Source organism: Parasteatoda tepidariorum, chromosome 1, assembly GCF_043381705.1.
Source record: "Parasteatoda tepidariorum isolate YZ-2023 chromosome 1, CAS_Ptep_4.0, whole genome shotgun sequence".
Classification (NCBI taxonomy): Eukaryota; Metazoa; Arthropoda; class Arachnida; order Araneae; family Theridiidae; genus Parasteatoda; species Parasteatoda tepidariorum.
In genome coordinates this window covers 77,236,044-77,248,429 of record NC_092204.1, presented here as the reverse complement: position 1 = coordinate 77,248,429, position 12,386 = coordinate 77,236,044, and the positions used below count along the sequence as shown (strand labels likewise).

Here is a 12,386-nt window from a genome sequence, read left to right as displayed (position 1 = left end):
TTGATATATGTATTAGTGAGATTTTATAAATTAGATTTATATATATATATAAATTTTGATTTTGCACTGTCATAAAAATTTTTCATAAAAGTCATAAAAGTCATAAATTTTTTTTTATTAGGGATCGTAGGGCATGGATATTTAAAATAAGAATCACTGATAAATTCAGTTAACCGTAATTTTTTTACTACTTTTTTATCACTAACATGAATATGTCTACATTCATTGAGAAATATTAAGTGAAAATGTTCAAAAGTTCTTAATTATAATTTACACACCAAGAAAAAATGTTAGATCGAAACTATTAGGATATGGAAAGAAAACTACAGTGTTTCTCGCTCTATGGAACACCAAAATGCTCGGTAATTTTTTCCGAAGTACTTTGGTATTGATTTTGGTAAATTTAACAATAAAATATGGTTTTAAAATCTGTGGTGAAATTTGATAACTTTATCATGATATCTAAGATCATGACAGAAAACCATCTATTCGGTCAAATTTACTTCTTAGTTTTCAGTTTTATTCTGCATGTGTGGTATAAGAACTATAAGTTTGAAAAGAAGAATTCCCATGTTAAGCATTCAAAATAAACCATTACCATATGAACGGAAAAATTACGAAATGAATAGTTTAAACACCATCTATTTTTATTTTTATTACCAGAATTGCTTTTCTTTACCCGGAATATCATTACCATAGAAAGCAGTAGCTTTATTAGAATTTTTTTTGTCTGTGCACTTGTTTTTTTAATGTTTTTTTCCTCCATTTTCCAAACATAAAACAGATTTGCTTTGTGAATTCTTTTTTCAAGTGATTTGAATAGATTTTGAATAAAGCAATTACAAAACATAGATTGGGTTTAGAAAAAGTTCTCCCTGGACATTTGTAAAATTAAGATTAATATGCATTTATTTGAATAAAAGCAATGAAAAAATATTAAAATGCTAGTTCTACCTGAAATCGAGACGGATCATTTCGTGTCTTAAGTACTATTTTAAAATGAAAACTGCATTTTTGAAGAATTAATTGGAAAAAAATGTAAATTTTGAGACGAAATATTTCGACGCATATTAGACACTATAATTAAAAATTTTAATTTGACCTTGTCTGTCAATTTACTAAGAAAAACACGGTGTTAATAACACCTTTCAATAGAAAAAACTATGAATTGGTATTTTTCAAACATCAAGTTTTTTTGTTGTTGGTTATCTCTGGTACTGAATGTGTTTTTAGTAAAGGAATAATTTTAAAAAATGTAAATTATCCGCCACACGATATATACGAGCTTATACAAGATTTATTTTAGACAAATATTTTTTTATAAAAAACCATAACAGTAATTTATGTTAATAACTTTGCAGCTTTGTAGATATAAATCATTTTTATTGCGGAAATTTATACTAATCATGGAGACTTTGATGGTTTGAAATGTTACTAACTATTTAAAATGCTAGTTTGTAAATCTAAGTTAGTTTGGATGTAGAAAATATGTACTTATCTATATATTTATCTATCCATCTATCTATCTATCTATCTACTATCTATCTATCTATCTATCTATCTATCTATCTATCTATCTATCTATATATCTATNGAAACACATTTTAATTCTCACATAGAGCATAAAGAAGTTTTTCTGAAATTAAATGTTCTGATAAAAGATGATATATATATATATATATAAGCACTACTGGCCATTAAAATTGCTACACCAGGTGGGAATGCAAATAACAGAATGATATTTATTGGTTTATTGGGCACATACATTATAGTTGGAAGAACAAGTGTTTAAATTTGCAGGATATTTGGATGTATAGATCTTGAAGAATCAGTACTCAAAGCAGCCTCTCCTGGCAACAATAACAGCAGTCACTCTCCTAGGCATCTAGTCGAAGAGAGATTGGATAGCATTGACGGGTACAGCATTTCATGCAGCTTCATCATTATGCCACAACTCATCGACCGTAGGGACTGACGAGTGGTAAAATGCCAGTCGTTCGGCAACCATTGGCCAGAAGTTTTCAAATGGTGAGAGATCAAGAGAACGTGCTGGCCAGGGCAACAGGAGAACCTGTTCTGTGTCAAGGATGGTCAGGACAGTGCGGGCAACACGCAGTGCTGAAATGTAGCATTATGGAGGCCTCGAAGGTAAGGCAGAGCAACTGGCCCTAACACATCAGAATTGTAACGCTGCTGTTCAAAGTACAAACAAGAGGGGATCGAGACGTGTATCCAATGGCACCCCATGCCATTACTCCAGGTGATGGGCCGGTATGACGATGTTGAATGCAAGCTGCAAATGGGAGTTCACCACGATGTCGCCAAACACGGGTGCGGCCATCATGATGCTGTATACAGAACTTGGATTCGTCTGAAAAGACGACGTCATGCCATTCCTGCGTCCAGGTTCGTCGTTGATCACACCATTGACGGCACTCCTCTCCGTGATAAAGCGTCAAGGGTAACCGAAGCCATGGTCGCCGTGTTGACAGTCCAAGCTGCTGCAAACGTCGTCGAACTGTTCGTGCAGACACTTGTTGTCTCGCAAATGACCCTATTTGTTGACTCAGGCTTCGTGACGTAGCTGTACGATCCCTTAAGGCCACGTGGATAACATGTCTGTTTTCTCTGCTGTTAGTGATGGGGGCAGCTGAGATCTTGTACGGCGTTCCATATGACCTTCATGAACCCATCGATTCCATATTCTGCTAACAGCCATGAGATCTCGACCAACCCGAGCAGTAATACTTCGGTATGATAAACCGCAATCCCGGTAGGCCACAATTCGACCTCTATTAAACTGAGATACGTGCTGGTAGGCTTTCTCCTTCTTACACGAGGCATAACAAAAACTGTTTTACCCAAGAACAAAGCTCAAATTCAATTTCTGTAAGAGAAACTTGCTGTCAAATCTCTTCTTTTATACGCATTGTAGGTGTCGCTACCAACGCCTGCTTTGCATGAATGCGCTGATAAGCTAATCACTTGCATTACACAACATGCTTTATCTGTCCTGAAAATTTCCCGCTCGTGGTGTGTCACCTTAAACAATAAAAATCTTAATAATAAATAGTCTTATTTTATGATAAAGGATGAATACTTTCATGAATACCAAAATATTAAATGAAAAGAAAATATATAAATTTTTACGATTGCTTTATTATCAAGAGGATAAGGAAATTCGAAATTCTTTAAAGTAATCATAATCTTTATAAGTGACTGCTAAATGAACTTTATGGTTCGCAGAAAATTTGCATCACTCTTCGCATTTTATCTCCAATAACTCGTCACCAGGAGTTAAGGCTTCACAAATGTAAACGATGTTCTCAAATTTTAATATTTTAAACTCTTAACGGAATATTCTCAGTTCTCATTGTATTCAAAATGGTAAAACTTTAAGCGTTCTAACATAGCACAAAAGATCCGACATAGCACATCTTAAAAGTATTTACATTTTGAATGGGAAAAACAAAGTTGGGACTTGTTCCTTGAAATTATTTTGGTTTTATATTTAATCCTTTGAGATTAATTAGGAGAAAAAGCTCTTTGTAATAAATAACGAACATTTTATTACCATGTTATGCAGTGAAATAGAAAAAATAACATTACCGTATCCGTGAAACGGGTTTCTAGTGTGTTGTGAAGATACGTTTAATTGTATTGCAAAGGAACTTCTCTTTTGTGATTAGAAAATGTTAAATATTGTTAACTATTTATTATTACGAGCTAATTTTTCCATATAATGTAATTTAATATTTGCTTCCGAATAAATAAATTTTCTTTTCAATAAATAGATGGCAGCAGAATAATTTTACCTTAATCCACTCGAAACTATTTGAAAGGTTTTCATATTGTCTATGACATGCTACATAAGTATTAATTTAGGGTTTTAACAATTATTTCAGAAAAGTTGACAATCTTACGTTTGAAGAAGTTGATAAAAACTTTTTATGACGCTTTAAGCATTTTTACATTAATGCTGTTATGTTTCAGGAGTAATTTATGGTCGTAGGAATATGGCCAGGAATAATTTCCGTTATTAATTTATTTAAAACTTAATTCTGGGTAACTTTTTTCTCAAATAAAAATTATGAAAGGGTTATGCTTTATTTCTTAATGTGTGTATTTTTTGTACTAACTGTTTAAACTTGAAACAAATGTAAATAATTTTTAAAAGAAAACTATGGCAACAATTTATTTTAAGAAATCTCTCTTTATAAGATTTATTTTTTTCTTGCAAATCCGGACAAGCCATGACTGCTGCGCATTTGTTCACGTGGTCTGCACTAAAAGACTTTGACTGTATTGTTAAGTAGCTCTGGAGAGCTAGAAGACTAATGACCCAATGGCCAATGGCTGGCATTTGTTAAGTAAATAAAAAATAAATTTTTTCTTGTTTGGAATATTAAAGTTATGCTTCTCAAATAACAACACAGAACAGGTTTAAGCATATAGAAAACATGATTAACTTTTGGGAGATTGAAACACTTTCGAAAACTTCAATACAGCGTTTAGTGTTGGTTGGGTTATGACAAATTGTATATATTACGAGCTTAATTTCAATCTTGTGGAGAAGAAACAAATTTTTAATATTTTGCAGTAAAGATATTCACAATTCTAAATCTCAAAGAAAGAGTTATTTCTTTCCAGAATACTTTTTTCAAATAAAGTTGTGAGAGTTTTATAAAAGAATATTTTTAGACAGTTATATTGAATTGGAAATTTTATTTATCAGTATATGCTTTGGTCTTATGCCATTTCTTTTTTGTTCTACGTTAAATAAAATGGCAGAATTTGTATCAATGTAAACTATACGTTTCATATCAGATATATTTTTAAATTAAACTCTGAAACTGGCATTCAAAAATAGTTGATATGAGGAAGAAGTTGATCTACAAATGTAATTACTTTTTTTAAATGTTGATCTGCGAATTGAAAATAAAATTGTTATCCAGCATTTAAATTAGGTTCATTTTGCAGCGATTTTATCTAAGAAATTTTGAAATTTATTAATTAGGTACTTTGTTAAAACACAAACTAGAACTGATTAAAAACACAACTGAAATATTAAAGCACGAACTAGAACGTAATTAAAACACAACTCTGTTTGTAAAAACTACCAATACTAACGTTAAAAACTTAACAACTTTTTAATAATCTTAAACATATAACAGCTCTACCAAATAATAAACATCATACTCAAGAAGAAATCAAAACTGAAAAACATCGGTGGCGTAACTAGATCACTTAAAAAGTACAACAGTAACGAAGGCGTAACTAGACCACCCATCGCTTTTAAATTTATTATCGTTTTCAAATTCCAGAAAAATAAATGATCTAGTTCATCGCTTTTAACATCCTTACAACTGGTAAAAAAGTGAAGTAATTTAAATCAGATTTAATTGGACACCTGTAAGCAGCGTCACGACTGTGTCTCGAACCTGATTGGCTTCTGAATCGAGAAATGCTACGATTTACCAACGATAACATTAATAGCAGGTATTCAATTCCAACACATTAATAGGAACGTAGTCTGTAATTATCTATAAGAAAACGTTGACTTTGTCACAAATTTATCCAATTTTGAAACTTGGAATATACTATATGATACATTTCTTGCGTGAGAAAAAGATGATTTTCTTTGTTTTTTTGTTTGTTTCTGTAAAATCAGATTAAATATTAATGAACATCAAATGACCAAATTTAGGATAAAAGAATAAGAAGAAAAAGAAAAACCTTCTATTTGTTACTGAAATGGTGGACTACTTTTTTACTCGGTCTAAGCTTCTAGGGTTCTAAGTTTTAAATTGATTTCTAATTAGCTGAATGCCTGTTTTAGTACGGAATGAAAAAATAAACAATTAATAAATTAGGGCTGCAAAATGCTACGAAATTATACACAAAATTGAAAGACATAAAGACACATTATCAATAAAGCTAAAAAATGTCATTTTTTATTAATGTACTTGGTATATTTGGCACCTATTAAAACTGCACCAATTATCATACTTTTAGTAGTGCCTATTACCAAAATTAATTAAGCATCATTGGCGTTAATAATAGCATTGCGATTTTTTACACTTTTTTTGAATAACTTGGTACCATTGCTTCCATAATTTTGCTTTTTAACTCACAGCGTTTTTTTTTATTGTTTCAATTAGTACCTAGTTCTAAAATTAATGAAGCGTCAATAATAGATAGGCGGTTTTTTTATGATTTCCTGAAAATTATAAGTATATTGCACTAATTCTTTTAAGAGAACTGTAAAAGAATAAGTCTATTAATATTATCTTTTAGGACAAATCTTATTTATTTCAATTAGATTGCCTGTTATCAAAATTAATTAAACACCATTGGTGTTAGTAGTGGTATGCTAAGTTTTTTTACGGTTCTTTTAAACGAATAAGTATCTTTACTTCTTAGTACATAGTTTATTTTTTATTAAAATATACCTATTGCCAAAATTAATTGAGTGTTATTATAATCAATAACAGTAAGGCTATATTTTGCATTTAAATTTTTCTAGCTAAAAGATTTAGCAATATTCTATTAAGTTCTGCTTTTTACTATAGAGCAATATTCTTCTTAAATTCTGCTTTTTACTACAGAACATTTTTTTAAAAAAATTTCTATTTCCATTGGTTTCAAATTATTTATTTTCATCTAAACAAATTTTATAAGCATAACTATTAAAGAAAATATATTTTGACTTCTTTTTACATTTATTAAATGATATTTAAGTTATATTTGCTATTAAAATAAATTTTATACTTAACTGGAGTCAATCAAGGCTCACAGTTAAAATATTGAATTCAGAATAACTGTTTGAAATTCTAAAGCAATATTAAAAACTAACTTTTTTCACTATTGCAAAATAATTCCTTCGGCGAAAAATGTTTAATGAGTTTTTGTCTAAACTAAAAATGAAATAAGAATTTAAAAAAAAAATATATTTTGGTGAAATGTTAAACTATTAACCGAGAAAAATTTCTAGGTTTATATTCATATAAATAGAATCGGAAACTAAATTTGTGTTAATACAATAAAAGATTTTGGGATCTTTTATTTGAATAGCTTTTAATTGAAATTAAAATATTGCATATTGTCATATATAATGCAATTTACAAATATTATAATATATAATATACAACTATATAATAGATTGAGTATCGCCAAAGCATTAAAATCATTGAAAGTCGAGACAATCAAAGTTGTTGGTGAGCAAAGGGAGCAGATGTTGCACCTTCCTGATGTCTTCAATGATAATAAAATAAATAATATTTTTACGCAGTTTTGCAATAAATACGCATAATGTAATGTTTCGAAATTTAGTTTAAATGGGGAAAATACGCCATATTGCAATAGTACGCCCTACGAGGAAAGGGTTATTTACGCCAAAAGTAAATATCCCTTTTCACTGGAAATTATACCTTACCCAGTAACGCAAAGTTTGAATTACTAATTACAAGAAGTTTGCCGAGTGAATGGAAAAGGTGAAAGAAAGGATGGAGGGAAGGGTGTTGATTGATTGCGCTCCATTATGACACTCAAAGTGTTCTATAAGGTTGTCCTTCTGAATGCCTGATGAGTGAACAAGATAGCTTATTAATATACATTTAGTGAAGAATGTCAAGTCTATGTGGTAAAATAATTGACTGCGTTCTTTAATTAAGTTGTTTGTCTCTTCAACTTGTGGAAAAATTCTTAGAAATTGGAAATTAATGATTTGAAAAAACGAATGAATATTTTAATTTGTCACATACTAAATTTTACAGAAATTTTTTTTCAGCTGTTATTGTATTATTTATCAGAGGCAATTTTTATTTTAATATTAATTCCTACTGAATGTTCTGAATATATATTCTAGAAATCCTTTCAACAAGTTAATAAAATGTGTAAAAAATACTCATCTTTGAGTTTGTCAATTAACATTTAAGAAGTGAAAAAAAAAACACAAAAAATATTACACTATAGCGAATCATTAGTGAGATTAATAGACAGGGTTAGTTCTACCTCACCTCGCGAAGTCACCATCGACGCCTTCTCCAACTGGTTCCTATATTAAGATGGAGCCCTGCTCTAACATGGCGTTTACCGTTGATCATCAAGTGACGTATGTTTTTCATTGAATTTTAATAACAAAATTGTTCATTTAAATATATTAAGGATCTGGTTTGGATAGAAAATATTTCATTGATATAATATATTTGATATTGATTGATATGATATCATGTTTCAATTTTTATTTATTTTATTTATTTATTTTTTCTCTTTCACTCTCTGCTTCTCTTTTTTGCCATTATTTTCCATTTTACGTTGACAACTTTAAGTTTTCTGTTTCAAACTACTCTTTTTTTCCTCATTCACGTCTGGTAAGTCTTGAGAATGAATTTTATTTCAATCTTCATATTTTTCAATCAAAGAAAGTTTTTAATAAAGTATATTGCACCCCTTGCACGTTAGTAAATAAGTTTCTCTGCAATAGAAATCTCATTGATAGAAAAACATTTACCTAGTTACAGAAAATGAAATGCTAAGGCATAGCAGAAAGTAAACCATGAAAAAAATAAGACACCTAGGAATAGATTTGGGAAAAAAAATAATAGAATTAAAATTAAGAAATAAATTGGAAAAGCAAACAACAAAATGAATACATTTGTATAAAAATTTACAGGCGTGTTTTAAGCAATTTTAGTTGTAAAAATTTATTATGATTTTTTTAAACCATCAGATTTATTTCGAAAATATATCTTTATCTATTACAGTAAAATTTCAGTTTTATGAATTTAAACTATAAAAATTTCCTTATTCGTTTTTAAAAGTCATTAAACTTATTTTACAAATATATAGCTATAACTTTGTATAGTAAAATTTTAATTTTATGAACTTTTAGAAGCAAACATTTCATAGTACTTTGTTTAAACCATCAAACTCATTTCATAAATATGTTATTTTGACCTATTATAGTAAAATTTTAATTTTAAGAACTTAGTCACGAGTTTCTTTTTCCGCAAAAGATGACTATATTAGTAAGATATTCGTAACAATAAAAATCAATACAGATGAAATTACTTCATCCATTTTCAAGCAATGCAATAATAAATTTAAATATTTATCAAGATAAAAATTAAATTTACAATAAGACTAATAAAAAGAAGCAGATCTTCCGATTCTTTTGCTATATCAAGCAATGTTTTAAAATTTACATAAATGCTAATGAAGTTGGGAAAGTAAAATAAGATATTTCCATTGCTTAAAAACTGAAATGGAATTTTGTTTATTTTTCTTCAGCATTGCAAATTTCATTTTGGCTGACAGTGTGTCAAAAAGAGTTTAGGTATGACGTTAAAGTTTTGATGAGAAAACTTCTAAGCAATTTTGATATTTCATTTCATTTAAATATTTCATTTTTAACATTATTTACAGTATTGTTCAATAAGTTCTTTACATTTAACATCCTTGACATTTTAGAAGCAATTTAACTGAAATTTATTAAATTTGTAAGAGTGTTCTGAATTATTTAAACTTTTAGAATTCGGATTTGTGGTATCCTCATCATGATTATTAAAGAAAATATTAAGCATGTGAACTTTTTTGCTTAAAATTTTTAATTTTAGTTTTTTAGACAAGCATTTTTAATTTAATGCTTGTCCAAAACTTAATTTTCTAATTTGATTTGCAATTTTAGTGTTTTTGTTAAGGGATAGGTAAATATATTAGTTAGTGGAAACGTGAAACTTTTTATACCGTATGATTTAATTTTTTTTGGATATTTTTTAACGTAAATAAACGAAATGCAATTAAGCTATATATATTTTTTGCATAAAAATGTCTTTGAAATGTTTTAAATAGTTCATAAATATTTCGATAATGGTAATAATATGCTAAAAGAGTTAAATGCTCGATCGCTCTCATAACTAAAACTATTAAAATCCTTTTCTGACTGCGGTTTCCCGCACTTCAACAATTAAAGCTCAAAGCACATCAACTAGATGTCCAGTGCTCAAAATAAAAGAATGAACCACCTAAAATAACTTTTGATTTAACAATTGGATCTGCACGTTATAAGACTCATTCTTAATGAACTCATTCTTAAGACTCATTCTTAACGAGTAGGTGACCTCAAATATGCTGATAATTAAGTGAAAACGATATTTTAAGTTATGAAATCAGGTAAAAAAAATGTACTTTCTTTGAATGAAAATACTTTTTTAATAACGAGATCAAATTTTTGACAACCGTAATCTGGAAAATATGGTTCCAATAGTTAAGACAAGAGAGCGGTCCAAAGTATCAACCCCTTAATGTTAATTTTATGTTTGTGTATTTCTCCATATCTCGTGAACTTTTTAAGTGAATCATAAAACAAAAGCAAAAAAGTATAAAATTCGATCGAAATCAGTCGAATAGTTCCAGAGAAAGCAAATTTTAAAAAAATACGACTTCGTTGAAATACGATTTCTCAGGAACTATTCGACCGATTTCTCTCAAATTTGAATTTTTAAATGTGAGATTGCTTTATTTAAAATGACGTATAAAATTACATAATATCGGATTCAAAACTTTTTCGACAATTATTAAATAAAATAATAAATATTTAATGAAATTTATTTTCGCATGGAATTATTTTTGAGCAAACTAATATTATAGTTGCGTGCAAAGATTTTCCAATTCGCTCAAAATGTTCAAGAGATGTGACAAAATACGCATAGAGGTTCAAATTTTTGTCAGCTTTCCTGACTTAAATATTGGGACCATATTTCCCAGATTGCGACTACCACTATATTTTGGGAATCAGAAATTTGAATCCGTCGATAAGAAGGTATATTTATTCAGAGAAAGTAAGTTTTTCTTGGCCGATTTTGTAATTTAATATATCGTCTGCACTTATTAATTAGCATGCTTGAGGTCTCCTCCTCAAACTATCAAGATTGGGTCTCAGAACGTGAAGATCCGATCATTAGATCAAAAGTTTTTCGTGTTGGTTTGTTTTTTATTTTGGGAACTGTACACAAAACTCATATAAAGCATCTTTCATTAGATGAAATTTTTCATTAATTACTGTATTAATTGTTTTAGATAATTCTTTGCATATATTCATAACTGGCCTTTAAATTTTAGAGCCATATTAGAGTAATTCAAGAATTCTTGACATATTAATTTTGTTGCATGATTGATAAAAAATTCCTTTAATAATTTTTAATTTAACGATAGGTTTTTAGCATAAAGAGGTCACACGGAATGATATTTTATAATGGTATTTAATGCATGAATGGTATTGAACAATATTTATTTATTGATATATTAAATGAATGCAATAGTAAATTTACGTTAATTTAAGTAGCCAGTTTTGTACTAAAGAAGCTGAAAAAAAAACTTTAAAAAAAAACAAAAAAACATGATCTTATTTCTGAATTAGATTGCATTATGCTTATTCGCTCTGTTTACACACTGTAAAATTATCAATTATAAAAATAATAGAAATTATTCAAAAACTACCCTTAAAATATTTCGCTCTTTCCGTTTCAGATTTGCTATACACATTTATTTCAATTACAGAGACAATTATTTTGACAAATTTATTTAAATTACATTGTTAAGAAAATTGACTTAAATGATGAAAAATAATAATGAAAAATAATGAATAGTATAAAGAAGTATAGTATTTTTATTCGAAAAAAGGTTTATTCAGTCCTTATCTTCATAAATTTTCATCTTATATTCTCCTCAGCGCTGATTTTGCACTGTTGACTCGCAAATGTTCGTAAATTATCTGAGTCAGTAATAATTAATGTTTTTTTGCCCTCATTTCAGGACTCCATTTTAGTGAGTTTTTTATTTGCTCTCATGTCACGCTCAGAAAATAAAATGCGTAATGAATTGATCACTTTATTTTTCATTGCAGAGACCAAGTATTAAGGTTCTTATTGTATAAGTGTGAATGCATAAGCTTTTCTTTTCGGAATCAGTTTCTTGTGTGAGTTTATTGATAACTTAAGGCGCGCCTGAGATTTCTAGATAAATTAATACCTGAAATTTCTTTCTTTAAAAAGCATTCGATAATAAACTTACCAAAATACAATAAATGATAAAGCATTTATATACAGCTACTACCTGCGTATTATTTAGTCAAGGTGTATTGAAACTAATTTGAAAACGTTTGTTTAAGGAGCTGAAAAGTTAAGAAAAGATAATTGATATTTCATATAAGATTGGAGAAGAATAAAGGTAAGTTCCGATTCTCTCTCTCTCGAATTTCATGCATTAAGGCATTAAGTGTAATAAGATAATAGTGAAAGCGAAAGCATAAGCTTTTCCTTATCATCAGATACAGTTTCTTGTGTATTGTTTGTTATGAGTAAATTAAGAAGAATATATATATATAT

General features: G+C 28.7%; 1 protein-coding gene across 4 annotated transcripts in view; it reads left to right on the top strand.

The window, feature by feature from the left end:
• LOC107453006 (relaxin receptor 2) overlaps positions 1-12,386 on the top strand; it is a 189,367-nt gene that overhangs the window by 49,010 nt on the left and 127,971 nt on the right. The window contains exon 1 of one of the 4 annotated variants that reach the window (XM_043048231.2): positions 11,927-12,228. The exons of the other annotated variants lie outside the window; for them this stretch is intronic. The gene's annotated coding sequence lies outside the window, so the exon portion shown is untranslated. Of the gene's footprint in view, positions 1-11,926; positions 12,229-12,386 lie in introns of those variants that run through there. 4 annotated transcript variants of the gene reach the window in all.